Here is a 13,146-nt window from a genome sequence, read left to right as displayed (position 1 = left end):
GGGCTGAGGGGCTAAACGGGGGTGAGGCATCGCCGTGGCAGACACGCCCCTCTCCCTGGAGAGACACCTTCACGCACACGCACATGCACTGGCAAGGAAAAGGGTCCAGAGATCCTCTCCAAGGGAAATCCCTTTGGGTCCTCCTAGCCAGCAGGACGCTCATTTTCAGATCTGTGTCTCTCGTTCTCAACCCATAGCCCTCTAAGACCCCCGCCTCCTAAGTCCAGGGGCCCAGAGGGGCGGGCCAAGTCTCCGGTCCCGAGGCTGGATCTCCCAGCACCCGATTTACAAGTCAAAGACCATCCCAACCCCCATTAATGTCTTCCAGACTCTGGCTCAGCTTGCCAGAGCTCCGAGCGAGGAGGGGCCCCATCCAAACTGAACACAAGCTTACACGATGCACAGCCAGGCTGGCCGAGGAGCAGGTCAGATGGGACCAAGGGGCAACTAGAGCTGTTGGGAGACAGAGCTTTAAAAAGCTCCTTCTGGCGGCCTGCATCTTCCCATCAACTCAGACCTTCCGGATGCAGGAGTTTAAGGGGGAGCCTTTCCAACTAGTGCCCTGGGTGCCCACCGGCCCTGCAAAGCAGCCCATCCCCCGGGGTCGGGGACAGGCCCCTGCCTCTGGAAGAGAGGATGGCCCGGCTGGGGCACATTTAGTGCATCTTGGAGCCCCTTAGTGGCGCAGGGCTCCCTGGAGGCGCCAAGCGTTGGCACTGCTGCCCTGCCTGGGAGGAGGTGATGCCCCATTTTGAGGGGTAAGGAGAACAATGGAGGATTTGGGAAACAAGCCAAGGAAGGAGTGGGCCTATACCCCTCCCCACCGCCCCGAATCAGGTTCCTGGGGTGGCAGCAGGGCCAGGGGCCTGAGGAGAGGGCACACCCAGCTCTGGGCTCCCAGGCACTGGGATCCCCCCGAAACGTGATGGGGAGAAGTTGGAAGATGGCTCCGTAGACGGGCTGACCCGGCTCCGAGGTCCAAACAGCAGCTTCTCCACTAAGGGGTTCTAGAAAGGGAAGCACAGTCTTTCCCCTGTAGGAGGACACAGGCCTGAGGTTCTGGCCCTGTACACATCTGGCGTCTCCCTAGGGGAACGTGCACAGCTGCGGGCCATGTGGTGGTGATGCTGCTTTGTCTTTCCTTATCTCTCTCTCTCCCCTCGCCCCCCCCCCCCCCCCCCCCGCCCCGAGACAGTCTCATCCTTTCCTCTGTCTGCCGTGTGTTGAACCATTTAAAGCCCTTCCCGGTCCGGTGCTTGTTGCGTAGCCCAGGGAGGGATGTGGGAGGAGGAAGCGGGGGTCAGTAGAAACGCTCTGTACGCCAAATTCCCTTTGCCTTCTGTGAATCACCTTGTGCATTAAGATGCCTGCCCTCCCCTCCCCACGTGCTCCTTCACACCCATGCTGACACACACACACACCTGGGCTCGTGCACACACACGCCGATATACACAGAATGCACAGCGTCCGTGTGTCCGCAGCCCCCTCGGAGGGCTGACGCCGTCTCCTGTGCGGGGCACAGGCAGCCTGAGTCACTCCCACACGTGGGGCGGGCTGGGTTCTGTTGTCTGAAAGGGCAGAGCTCTTAGAGGAGCTGGGAAGGCGGGCCGGGCAGAAGTGAAAGTCCCAGCCTCAGTCCATCCCCACCCACCTGAAATGGAGCCTCCACTGCCCCAGCCACATCTGGAAGCCCAGGTCCCCAGCTGTGGACCTCTGGATTTCTGAGAGGACATCTCTTTGCCCTTGTTTACATACCTGCTGGGGCAGCGGAGGCTCCCGCCCCCCACCCAGACGCCTGGCTGCTCTGGAAAGGTGCGTGGGCACTGCCCACGGGGCACAGGGAGCCTCCCTGACCTTTGGTTTCTTGGGCCAGTGATGCCAGGGCCCGTGTTTGTGTGACGCCACCTGAAGCGGGTTCACATCAGGACACTCGCTCGCTGGCTCCTTCGGCTTTGCCTCGCCGTGCCCTCGGGAAGTCTGGTGTTGCGCCCCGCAGCTCACACTTGGCACACCAGGGCTGCCTCTGCCCTCCTGGCCACACCCTCCTGTGTTCACATCAGCTCCACACCCAGACTGCCAAGGTGAACCAGAAAGCTGCTCCGGGTTCCAGAAGCACCTTCCTCCCAGGGCTCCAGGGAGTTTGCAAACACAGGCTGCCTCTCCTCCAATCACCCCACCTGGCACTGCCGTGATTCAGAGGAAACAGGGATGCTGCCGGCTGCCCCGCCCTGCGCACGCTGGCTGGAGGCCTTCTGTCTGTCCACACCTCCCTGGGCAGAGCTTTTAAAGGTGCCAGAGCCTCCCTAAAGCCCACTCTGGGCAGAGGCTCCCCTTACCTTCCCATGGTGCACATCTGAAGGTGCCCACACTTGGTGAGGGGCTGGAGGGGGAGGGGGGACCATCTGAACAGCAGCCGCCTGCCCCTGAGTGCCTCTGTGTGGTCCTGGGCAGCGGCAACCCTGACCACCACCTGAGCACAGGTGCCCTCTTGGGACCAACCCCCTTCTCTTTGTTTCTGTAAGAATAACCAAAAGCATTTAAATGTGTTACTTTCTTTTACGCATATAGACTCCAAAAACAAGAACCAACACAAATCTTTATTTTTTTGATTTAAAAGATACAATGAAAAATTATGGGGAGAGTATTCATTATGGCAGGTGTCTGTCTGTAAGAAAATATATATATATATGTCATATAGCTTGTTAGCAGGTTTATTTTTTGAATGAAAGGTAACAAAAAAATTGATTTGAAATATAGACCACGAGAAGTCCCATGTCCTGTCAAACTGGTCAGTATTTTATAAATAAACTTTTTTTTTTTTTTTTTGGAGTCCTGAAGCGATGTTGATTATTCTTCTCCCTGGAGGATAAATGCGGATTCCCCGGCCCCACATTGCTGTCAAGTAATCTGGTCCCCAAACACCCCTTTTTTTAGCCTTTCTGTGGTGTTGCAGTGTCAAGGCTTCAAGTTTTTCTGCTGCCTTAATTCATAGGTGAGTGAACATTTGTGCCTTCAAGTGCAATGCACTCTTATTTATTTTACACTTTTAAGAGAAGAGCTTCTCAGATCACGCCCAATTAGAGGCACAATGGTAATGATTAATAATAATAGTAATAGCAATAGCTAACGCTCCTATGGCATTCACCCTGTGCCAGGCACTGTTCTAATCACTTTACACTGATTAACCCATGGCATGCTTGTGCCCACCCCTTAGGAGGGAAACTGGATCAGGGAGAATGTAAGTGGCTTGCCCCTGAGAATTAGAAAAGCCAGGGTTTGTTCTAAAGCAGTCTGGCTCTAGAGACAGATGCTGCCTCTCCTATGTGTGAAGGCAAGTTTCTTGCCCGTTTTCACTTTAATTTCGACAAAGCCAGCACCTCAGGCCCTAGTGACCTTGATGTAATAAGAACCACCCTGGCATTTGGTGGCTCTAACATAGTTAATCCACCCAGATTTAGAATTAGGGCCGGAATCGCTGAATTTCTGAGTACACTGGCGTTAGAATAGACCACGCTTACCTCCCAATAGTTAAGTCAGATGGATTCCAATAACAGAGAGTGAAGGAAAAATCATTTTAATGGTACATGTAAAGTCATTCAGTTTTACACAGTACACTTATTTTATATAGTCTACATTGTTTAATGCATATTAGACATTTAGTCATACGGAGGCCATTCAACTAATCAAAACATAATTAAAGCAGGGAATTCAAAATACCTATTACGTAGGCACCTTCTCCACTTTATTTTTACTTAAAGCTCACCAATGTCAATTCATCCGCCAATCCGTTCATGTTGGGCACAGCATGTTTCCTTTTTTTTTTGAGAATGGGCTCAGTGTGCAGAGTTCTGGTCTTTCTTACACATCTATAACATATCATCAGCGGACTCCAGTTTCTATCTCTTTAAAGCAAAAATATACAGAAATTTTGAAGTGCAGACTTGCGGTTTCTGGCGTGTGAGGAGCTTGGAAGGTGCCAGCCCGTCCTAACAATGGGTGGGAAACGAAGCAAATGGAAAAATCAACACCTCTTCTTAGATCCAAAGAGAAGAGAAGTCACAGGACCAACTGCTGCTCCTAAAATTAGGTGAATACAGAGAGTCTCCGCTTACCAGAGTAGAAATGATGGGTTTGATATAAGAGCAGAGATGTTATTACTCTTTCCCTAATATCTTACTGTACTTGTCCCTAATTCAGCACTCTTTTTATTTTTGCAACTTTGCTTTATCAAAGTAACTCCTTTTCCAAAGCATTCGATGTAATTTTCAAAGAAATAGCTGTCCTCATTCTGCCCGCTTATCCTATCCACTTAGATCATATTTCATTAAATTACATAATTACTATAAAAAGCATGACTGGCATAAACAAGTTTGGGAACAGTGATGAGTGACTCTGTAAACATACAACTCAATTTGGTAGGAGCAGGAATGTGTGGGCATCAGAGAAAGCAGGACATAAGCCTTCGGTTTCCAGGGTAGGATGGGTTTCTCCATGCTTTGCAGAGAGAATCAATGAATATCGCTAATATTTGTTACGTGGAGGTCGGATAAGAGACCTTCTGCATGCATTACAGTACAAACCCTGCACACTGTACTTTATGAGTAGTTTTCAAGGTGGTTAAGGGATTTTCCAGGGCAATTTGGACCACCCATAATCTTTACATTGTACACAGTGTGGAACCCAAGCCCCACATTAGCTGTGACCCCCCACAACTGATTTGAGGATGTTTGGTTAAAGGGTAGTAAGGGGAAGACATTCCAGAACTGGAGTCAGAAGTGTGGGTTTGGTTCTAGAACGGTCACTTGCAAACTGAGACTTGAAATGCCTCTTTTTTTTTTTTTTCTTTTTGAAATACGGTTGATTTACCACGTTGTGTTACTTTCAGGTGTACAGCAAAGTGATTCAGTTATACATACATATATGTCTTTTTTTTTTCTTTCAGATTCTTTTCCCTTACAGGGTATTACAAAATATTGAGTCGAGTTCCCTGTGCTATACAGTACGTCCTTGTTGGTTATCTATTGTATATATAGTGGTGTGTATCTGCTAATCCCAAACTCCTAATAACCCCTCCCTCACTGCCCCCTTGAAGTGCCTCTTAGTTTTCTCATCTACCACCAACCAGACTGACAGGAAGATCCAGGGAAATAATGAGATTTGAAGGAAAGGCTTGCACCGTCAGAAGCGTGTCTTCCCGGTGGTAGAGGTGTGTTTGTTCTAGACCCGGGGGGAAACCTCCTGGTATTCTGGAATTCCAGTCTTCCTCCTCATCATTTCTAATCCCAGACTGGCCCCTCCCTAACTGTGACCAGTGGGCATGGACCTTGGCTGTTTCCAGCAACAATACCAGTCAAATACACTAGGAGGGAAAAAAAAGACAATACGTTTCTCCAAAACAATAAGGAAGGTAAAACTGCTGAGAAGGAAGTGGGAGGGCAAAGGAAGGTGCTTGTCAAAGCCAAGGAGACATCTGGTGATACAATGTACTGGCTTGGATTATACATAACGTTCCTTCTCTCTACTGAGCAAAGGTAACCTCACCCAGAGAACATCAAAGAGGCCTCTCAGATTTTCTTTTCTCAGAACTCCCCGAGTTGCCAACCAGGAAGAGCGCTTTTGACTGGCAAGGCTAATCAAAAAGAGCTTGGGGCTGGCAGACCTGGGTTCCCACAGATTCCAGCTTGAGGTTGAACTTGAGTTCAACCTCCACCAGCCTCCCCTCCCTCATCTGTGGAATGGGTGCAACTTCTACCTTTTCCAACCACAGACTCATGTCACGAATGAAGCGTAGGGAAATAACCTCTTAGACGGAGACGCCATCCTGACCCTCCCTTTCCCAGTTTCTCTGTCCTGCACGTGGAAGGGCAGGTCCGGAACTACCAGAGCTGCGTTTTTTCAGTTTCCCAATCTTGATGGCAAAGCACTTTGGCAGCGAGGCTTGGCTGGAGTCTGCAGGTGGAGAAAGCAAGCGATGTTTTTCTTTCTGTCATCCTAGCTTCTGGCAGGGAGGAATCGCTCAAAGCAGCTGGCTCTGGAGGTTGGGTATGGAGGAGGTCGTGTTAGCTGCAGTGTAAGGAGCGGGGATGGGCCAGGGGCGGGCCTCAGAAGTCGGCTCCAGCTCGGTCAGCCCATTGGCTCCATCAGACTCAAGAAGGGCTGACCGCCTGCCCCAAGGCTCCCAGCACAGACCACACCCACCCTGCTCAAACGCTGGCCCTGAGAGGCCCCAGGGAAATCCAGGAGGCCTTACCACTTCCCAGTGGGGCCATTCGGGTTGTCTAAAGCCAATTGCTCAGCAGCTAAGCAGCACCCTGGGAATGGAAATAACTAAATAGTGTTTGATTCACTTTCCTCCCAAAGTTGACCGTCCCAGGCAACCAAGCCCTTCGGGGTGGGGCTTATTCCTACTTAGCCAGAGCTTCAGCCAGGGCCCAGGTTACCCCAGAGGACACAGGAGGTCAAAGCCCAAAGAATATCACCCATTGCTCCAGAGGATCTGAACGCAGGGACACCCTCGGCCGTGACCTCTCTGGACTCTGCCCTGGAGGCTGGTGCGTGGACGTGGGACCAAGCTAGGAACGACCTGACTCCAAACTGAACAGAAGGGCTCCTTCTCGTTGCAGCTGGGCGCGGGGGGCTGCTGCAGGACAGGGGGGGACTGGGCTGGCTGCACCTCCCTCTGTTCCAACTGCCTGCAGCCTCCTAGTCTTGGAGGGTTTGGAATCTGCTCAGCAGCGCCTTGTGGGACCCGGATAAAGTCGCCGATGAGTAGGGCCACTGCAGGTCCTTCTCTGCACCTATTTTCCTTCTGTAATCATCTGTGGCGCTCCCTTTCACTTTGGTCTATAAATGATCTGGTCCTCCTACTGATGCTTGGTACTTGACGATGGAGGCAGCCTGCTGGCCCAGCTAGACGCGCCTCCTACAGGTGGGCCCTGGGACGGCCATGCTGAAGGTCTGGGAGGACCCAAGGACCATCTCCTGGACACAAATATGATCTGAGTGGGACGGAGGGGCCAGCACGTCGGGTTTCGTCCAGCGCTGGATCTTCTGCTCAGTTCGGCCTCAGCCAGGAGGGGATGCTGTGACCCCAGGTTCAGAGGGAATCTCATCCCCCTTATAGCTTTCTCAGATGCTTTGTCCTGCCACTTGAGGGTCTGTGCTGTCCCCAGGCCAGTGTTCCCTACCGAGGGCTCCAGGACACAGGCACGAATGTCTGGGGACACAGCCTTGCCCAGACTTTTCTGATGGAGGGGGTCTTGTTCATAGACTTGCCTAAGAGAACAAGAGATAGATCCTCCTTCTATAGGATCTCCCCGCCCCCATCTCCACACCCACTCCCCAAGACTGACCAATTGTTGGTGACATCTGGTAGAAATCCGGGGGAAATCCACACTGGTGCCAGGCCATCTTCAGGAATCTTATTGGTCAGTATAAGTGATATGGCAGAAAACACGGGCCTTGGACACAGCAAACCTGGGATCAACTTAGGGTTGACGGATAAAACACAAACCAAGTTTTGCATGGGACGTATTTATCCTCAAACGTTATGTGTCGTTATCTGACGTTCATATCTAACCGGGCATCCTCTATTTTTTATTTGTCAAATCAGCCACCTGGCACAGATCCTCACTATATACCAAATGTGGGCATTCCTCCTCCAGAAAAGGGGGATGCTGAAAACTGCGCTGTATCCCTCACCCAAAGCGTATGGGTGTTAGCAGGGAGATTACCCGTGAGCACAATCTGTAAGCCATACAGCACGCTACACATGTAAGGGATCATTGCTGTCGTTCGTGGATAAAATGACATTTATGTGGAATCATCGAAGAGCTCGTGGCTTCAAGCACAATTCTGATTCCGTCAGTCCTGACTTCCACGCCTTTACCGTCTTCTACCCTGCCTCAGGACGCTTCCCAGCTGGAAATGTCAGTAGGAAACTTCTGCATCTTAGAAATCTGGGGGATTTGGCAGGGGAGAGTTAAACTGCCTTTCTAGAGCCATGTATCAGACATGCTGGAAGGCAACAGAGCCATCAGATTCGGATCGTTAGAGGAGAGTTTCATAAAAAGACCAGTCACCAGGTCGTGATAAGGTTTGGGGGAGCTAGAAGGGGCACTGCTGGACCCAGGGTTAGGGACAGCTGGGTACCACTACCACCCTAAGCCTGCCGTGGCAGACAGTGAAGGAAGTTTCTAGAACCTGCAGAGAAGGCGGGATGGAGACAGATATCGCACAGGGGCAGCTCGGGGGCTGGAGAACCACCCTCTCCCCACTGGCCCTCCTTCTGTCCTCCACCCTCCTGCTGGTGTTCCTTGTGGTACAAACTCAGCGGGTAATCGGGGGCACTGGGATACCATCCATCCAGGCCAGGCTCCCCTGGGGGACAGCACAAGGTGGGCCCACAGCACCTGTGCCTTCTGATGGTGACAACCCCTTGGGAAGTCCCACTCTGCCACTCAAGCAGAGGAGAGAGGCTCGCCTTCCTTTTCTCAGTGTTGATCAGGAGTGAAATTAGACCCAGGAGGCTTTCAGGAAGTTTTCACCAGGATAGGTGGGATTTTCTGGTAGGTTAGAGAATGTAAAAAGGTCTTGGACATGTATGGCCTGTAACCTCCTGAGCCGGCTGGAGCCACACGACAAAATGACACCAGCTGATCTTTGTTGACTAGAGCCCCGCCCACCACTGTGCTGAAGGCGTTTTCTGCAGCCTTGCCTCCGTCACAGCAGGCTAGCCAGGAATGCAGGAATTTCACCACTTCCCCGTTTAGCAGATAAGGACACCTAGACAGTGGAGAGGCGAGGGACCTGCCTGCTGGGTGAGTGCCGGAGCCTGGATCCCACCCCAGGCCCACCTGGCTCCACTGTGCCCCCTCTTTCACCACCAAGCAGCCTCGCCCCTGGTTCAGACGCTGCTGGGTCTGGAGGAGGAGACCTGGGCCCTTGGAGAAGCCTCCATCCTCCCAGTGGCCACAGACCAGGCAGGAAACATTGTTTCAGGATAACGGATAACAATGTCCACAGGGCTGGGCAGAGGTTTTTCCATACAGGGCCAGATAGTAAATGTTTCAGGCTTTCTCGGGCCATGAGGCCTCCCTCCCAGCGAGGCAACAGCCAAAGGCAGTACCTAAATGAAGGTGCCTGGCTGTGTTCCAATCAAGATTTATTTACGAACAGTGAAGATAGAATTTTCTATCATTTTCACACACAATGAAATATCATTCTGGTTTTTATTTTTGCTGAATCATTAAAAAATGTGAAAATTCTTCTTAGTTTCCTGGGCCACACACAAACAATCCGAGGTGCCGATTCCTGATCTAGTCCAGACTTTCTGGAAATTTACAGGGTTGTGGTGTGACCCCAGATGAGGTAGTCGAGGGTGCTGTAGTGGGTTGAATAGCGTCCCCCCCAAAATTCACGTCCACCTGGAATTGCAGAATATGACCTTATTTGGAAGGAAGGTCTCTGCAGGTGTAATTAGTTAAGTTGAGAGGCGGTCATAGGTCACACCAGATTAGAGTGGGCTGTGAATCCAATGATTGGTGTCTTTATAAGGAGAGGAAAGGACCCAGGAGACATACAGAAGGTCACGTGAAGAAGGAGGCAGAGATGGCAGGGATGCAGCCACAAGCCCAGGATGCCAAGTATTGTCGGAGTCGCCAGAAACTGGAAGAGGCAAGGAAGGATTCTTTCCTAGAGCCTTTCAGAGGGAGCGTGGCCTTGCTGACACCTGGATTTTGGACTTCTAGCCTCCAGGACTGCTAGAGAATTAAACCACCCAATTTACCGTCAGTTGTTATGTCAGCCCTAGGGAACCGATGTGCAACATTTATCTCTGGGAGTTTCGGTTCAGTGGGCTCGCAGACGCTGGCAGGGGCCCAGGACCAGGCACCTCCCAGACCTCAGGCCTCGTTCCCACTCCTCCCCCAGCAGTTTTAGATTTCTGTAGAAAAGCGCCAGCCAGCCCTGAATTACATTGGCAATTATGGGAAGCTTGTTTTCCTGTTTCTCCCCAACCTCCTCCCCTTCTCAAATTGTTTCCACCTCTAAGTCAAACAACAGTCGTTCCCTGAGGTCAGGAGAACCCTCACCGGCCACCAACCTGCACAATATTAATCACAGATGCTGGTGACCGGAACTCTGGGGGCCTCTCTCCCTTCTGTGGCTGTCACTGGGTAAGCACAGGGGGTTGGGAGAGCGGCGGGGGGGGGGGCAGGGGGCTCGTATATGTGTGGGGGCAGGACCCACCTGTCTTCTCGACCTGACATGGTGTCTGGTCGGTGGAGAGACTGGGTAGGCTTCTATCCTGGTACCTGGGACCACCTCTCAAGGCAAAGATCCACATTCCCCAACTTCTACTAGGACCTGACCACAGAGCCACCCTGGAGGACCCCCAAATGCCATCAAGGACACACGTAAATAAGAATAAGAGCTCGCACTTAGCCAGACACTTTCCTAACTGTTCTGCATCGATGAACTCATTCAGTCTTACAGAGGCAGGCACGGAAACACAGAGAGGCCCAAGTAACCTGCCCCAGGTGACAGGGCCAGTGTCTTCAGTGACATCCCCAACGCCCGGGGACTGTCCGAGCTCAAACGCTGTGTGTCCCAGCTTGAAGGGAGCTCAGCGCTCCTCAGGGTAAAGGGGCCTACCCACACCCTGTGGGAGACCCCAGCTGGAGCCCCGTCCCTGACTCCCGGTCCTGGCCTGCTTCTGTTCCACTGTCTCTTCTGGAGAGAAAGTCATTGCTCAAGTTCAAGGCTCTTGGGATGACATTGAAATATGAGCGGCAACCTTGGCATTGTTTACTTTAGTGGCATGTGTTGTAAAGGGACTTGGCCAATAGCAAGGAAGATCCAGGAAGGCTCTAGAAGATGTGGATGGCTGGGCATGGCAGGAAGGCAGGGAGGCCTCCTCAGGAGCCCCCATGTCATTTCTTGGAAGGAGACCCGTGCGGCCGGGGGCAGGTGGAGGCGGTGGGCTGCTGGGGCCCCACGAGGGTGGCTGTGACCACGTCTGTTCGCATCACCCTGCCCTCTGTAATCAGCCAGCTGCCTGTGCTTGTCTGGCCTCGTCCTCCTGCCTGGACCAGCCCTGCAGACACGGGGGCCGTGAATCAGAGGCCGGCTCCTTTCTGTTGTCCTTGGGATGGGGGTGGAGTTGCTCCAGTCACGACACCAGGATTTCACCCCAGGGGGAGTTCTGCCCCCAGGAAGGTGCCTCTGCCTGGCCTGGACCTGGGGGCACACACAGACCCCCTCCCCGGGGAGTGGGCAGCAAGGACATACAGGAGAGCGGCAGGCGGAGTGGGAGGGAAATAACAGCCACGCACAGTGATTAGCTGTCAACTGACACTGGGCCTCGGAAGAGGGAGGCTCAGGAACTGGGTCAGCTACAGAACCCGACAACCTCCTACAAGGGGCAGCTCTCACTGCTGCCGGGGGGAATGAGAGCCCCGTGTTGCCAGGTTCTTCTTATTCTTCACGAACCAGAAATCCACATTTGGGGACTTCCCTGGCGGTCCAGTGGTTAAAGACTCCGCACTTCCACTGCAGGGGGTGCGGGTTCGATCGCTGGTCAGGGAACTGAGATCCCGCAAGCCATGTGGCACGGTACCCCCCCAAAAAAATCCACATTTTATGTGACTCCCCCTTATTCTTAGATATTAGCAACTAAAAATATATATATACATTTTTTTTCTTTAAACATTGTCGTGGCCAACTGTATCTTCCAAAAATGATTATAACAGTATCTCCCATCTCATGTGCTCTTCTTATCGTGTATCTTGGACACTCCTCCATGGAAAGGTAGAGTCAATGTTCCCTCCCTTGCATCTGGTGGGAGGGGCTTGTGACTACAGCAGAAGTGATGCTATGTGACTTTCAAGGCTAGATCACATTACAGGTTGAATCGTTCCTCCCCCCACCCTCCCCCCACCCACCTGCAAAAGAAGTCGAAGTCCTAACTCTCAACACCTGTGAACGTGACCTTATTTGAAAATGGGGTCTTTACAGATAATCGAGTTAAGGTGAGGTCATTAGGGTGGGCTGTAATCAAATGTGATTGGTGTCCTTATAAGAGGGGGGAATTTGGACACAGAGACAAACACGCACAGAGGGAAGAAAATGTGAAGACACAAGTAGGACACCACGTGAAGGCGAGTTTAGAGAGATGTGGCTACAATCCAAGGACAGCCTGAGGCTACCAGAAGCTAGGGGAGAGCATGGAAACTATTCTCCCTAGAAACCTCAGAAGGAACCAACCCTGCTGACACTTTGATTTGGGGTTCTGGCCTCCAGAACTGGGGGGCAGTAAATTCCTGTTGTTTCAGCCTCCCCAGTTTGTGGTACTTTGTTACGGCAGCCCTAGGAAACTAATATAGTCATAAATGGTCATATAGAGTTTTCACCTGGTTCTCTTAAGATGTTTGTGCTTGGTACTCAGCTGCCATCTTGTGAGGAAGCCCAAGCCATCCCGTGTGCAGAGGGTACACTTAGGTGTCCCAACTGACAGCCCAGCTGGGATCCCAGATGACAGCCGGCATTGACCACCAGACATGCGAGTGAAGATGATCCGGATGATTGCAGCCCCCAGCCCCTGAGTCACCACCAGTCTTCACGTCTTCCCAGCTGAAACCCCTTACATCATGGAGCAAAAACAAGCCATTCTCTCTGTGCTCTCTCCAAATTCCTGAGACCCGTGGAATCCGGAGGCATAGTAAAAGGGTTGTGTGGGGAGGAGTTTTGCGGTAAAAGTGACCGGAATGATTGCGTGTGCCGAAGAGAATGTACCCTCAGGCTGCGTGCCACCCACAAGCCAGCAGTTTGCCTTCGGATAAGACCAGCAAGGCTGCCTGTGGACTCTGCAAGTCTAGAAAGGTGCCCCACCTGGAGCCATGCTTTTTTCCACCCCTCTGGTGAAGGGGGAGACAATGGTGAAATGAAAAGAGGGGAAGGAGGGAGGAGGAGATGAGACAGGGTACTAGGACTGGATCATCCAGGTGGGGATGGTGTGTGGACTCATGAGGTCATCCTCAACTAGCAAAGATCCCATTTTAAGAGCCCAAGTGCCAAGAGACGCTCTTTGCCAGGGAACGTAGATAAGGGAGCTCTGTAAAGAACCTGTACCCCACTGGTGTAGGATCT

This window comes from Delphinus delphis, chromosome 19, assembly GCF_949987515.2.
Source record: "Delphinus delphis chromosome 19, mDelDel1.2, whole genome shotgun sequence".
Taxonomy (NCBI): domain Eukaryota; kingdom Metazoa; phylum Chordata; class Mammalia; order Artiodactyla; family Delphinidae; genus Delphinus; species Delphinus delphis.
The sequence above is the reverse complement of the archived record's forward strand: the minus strand, read 5'-3'. Positions refer to the sequence as shown.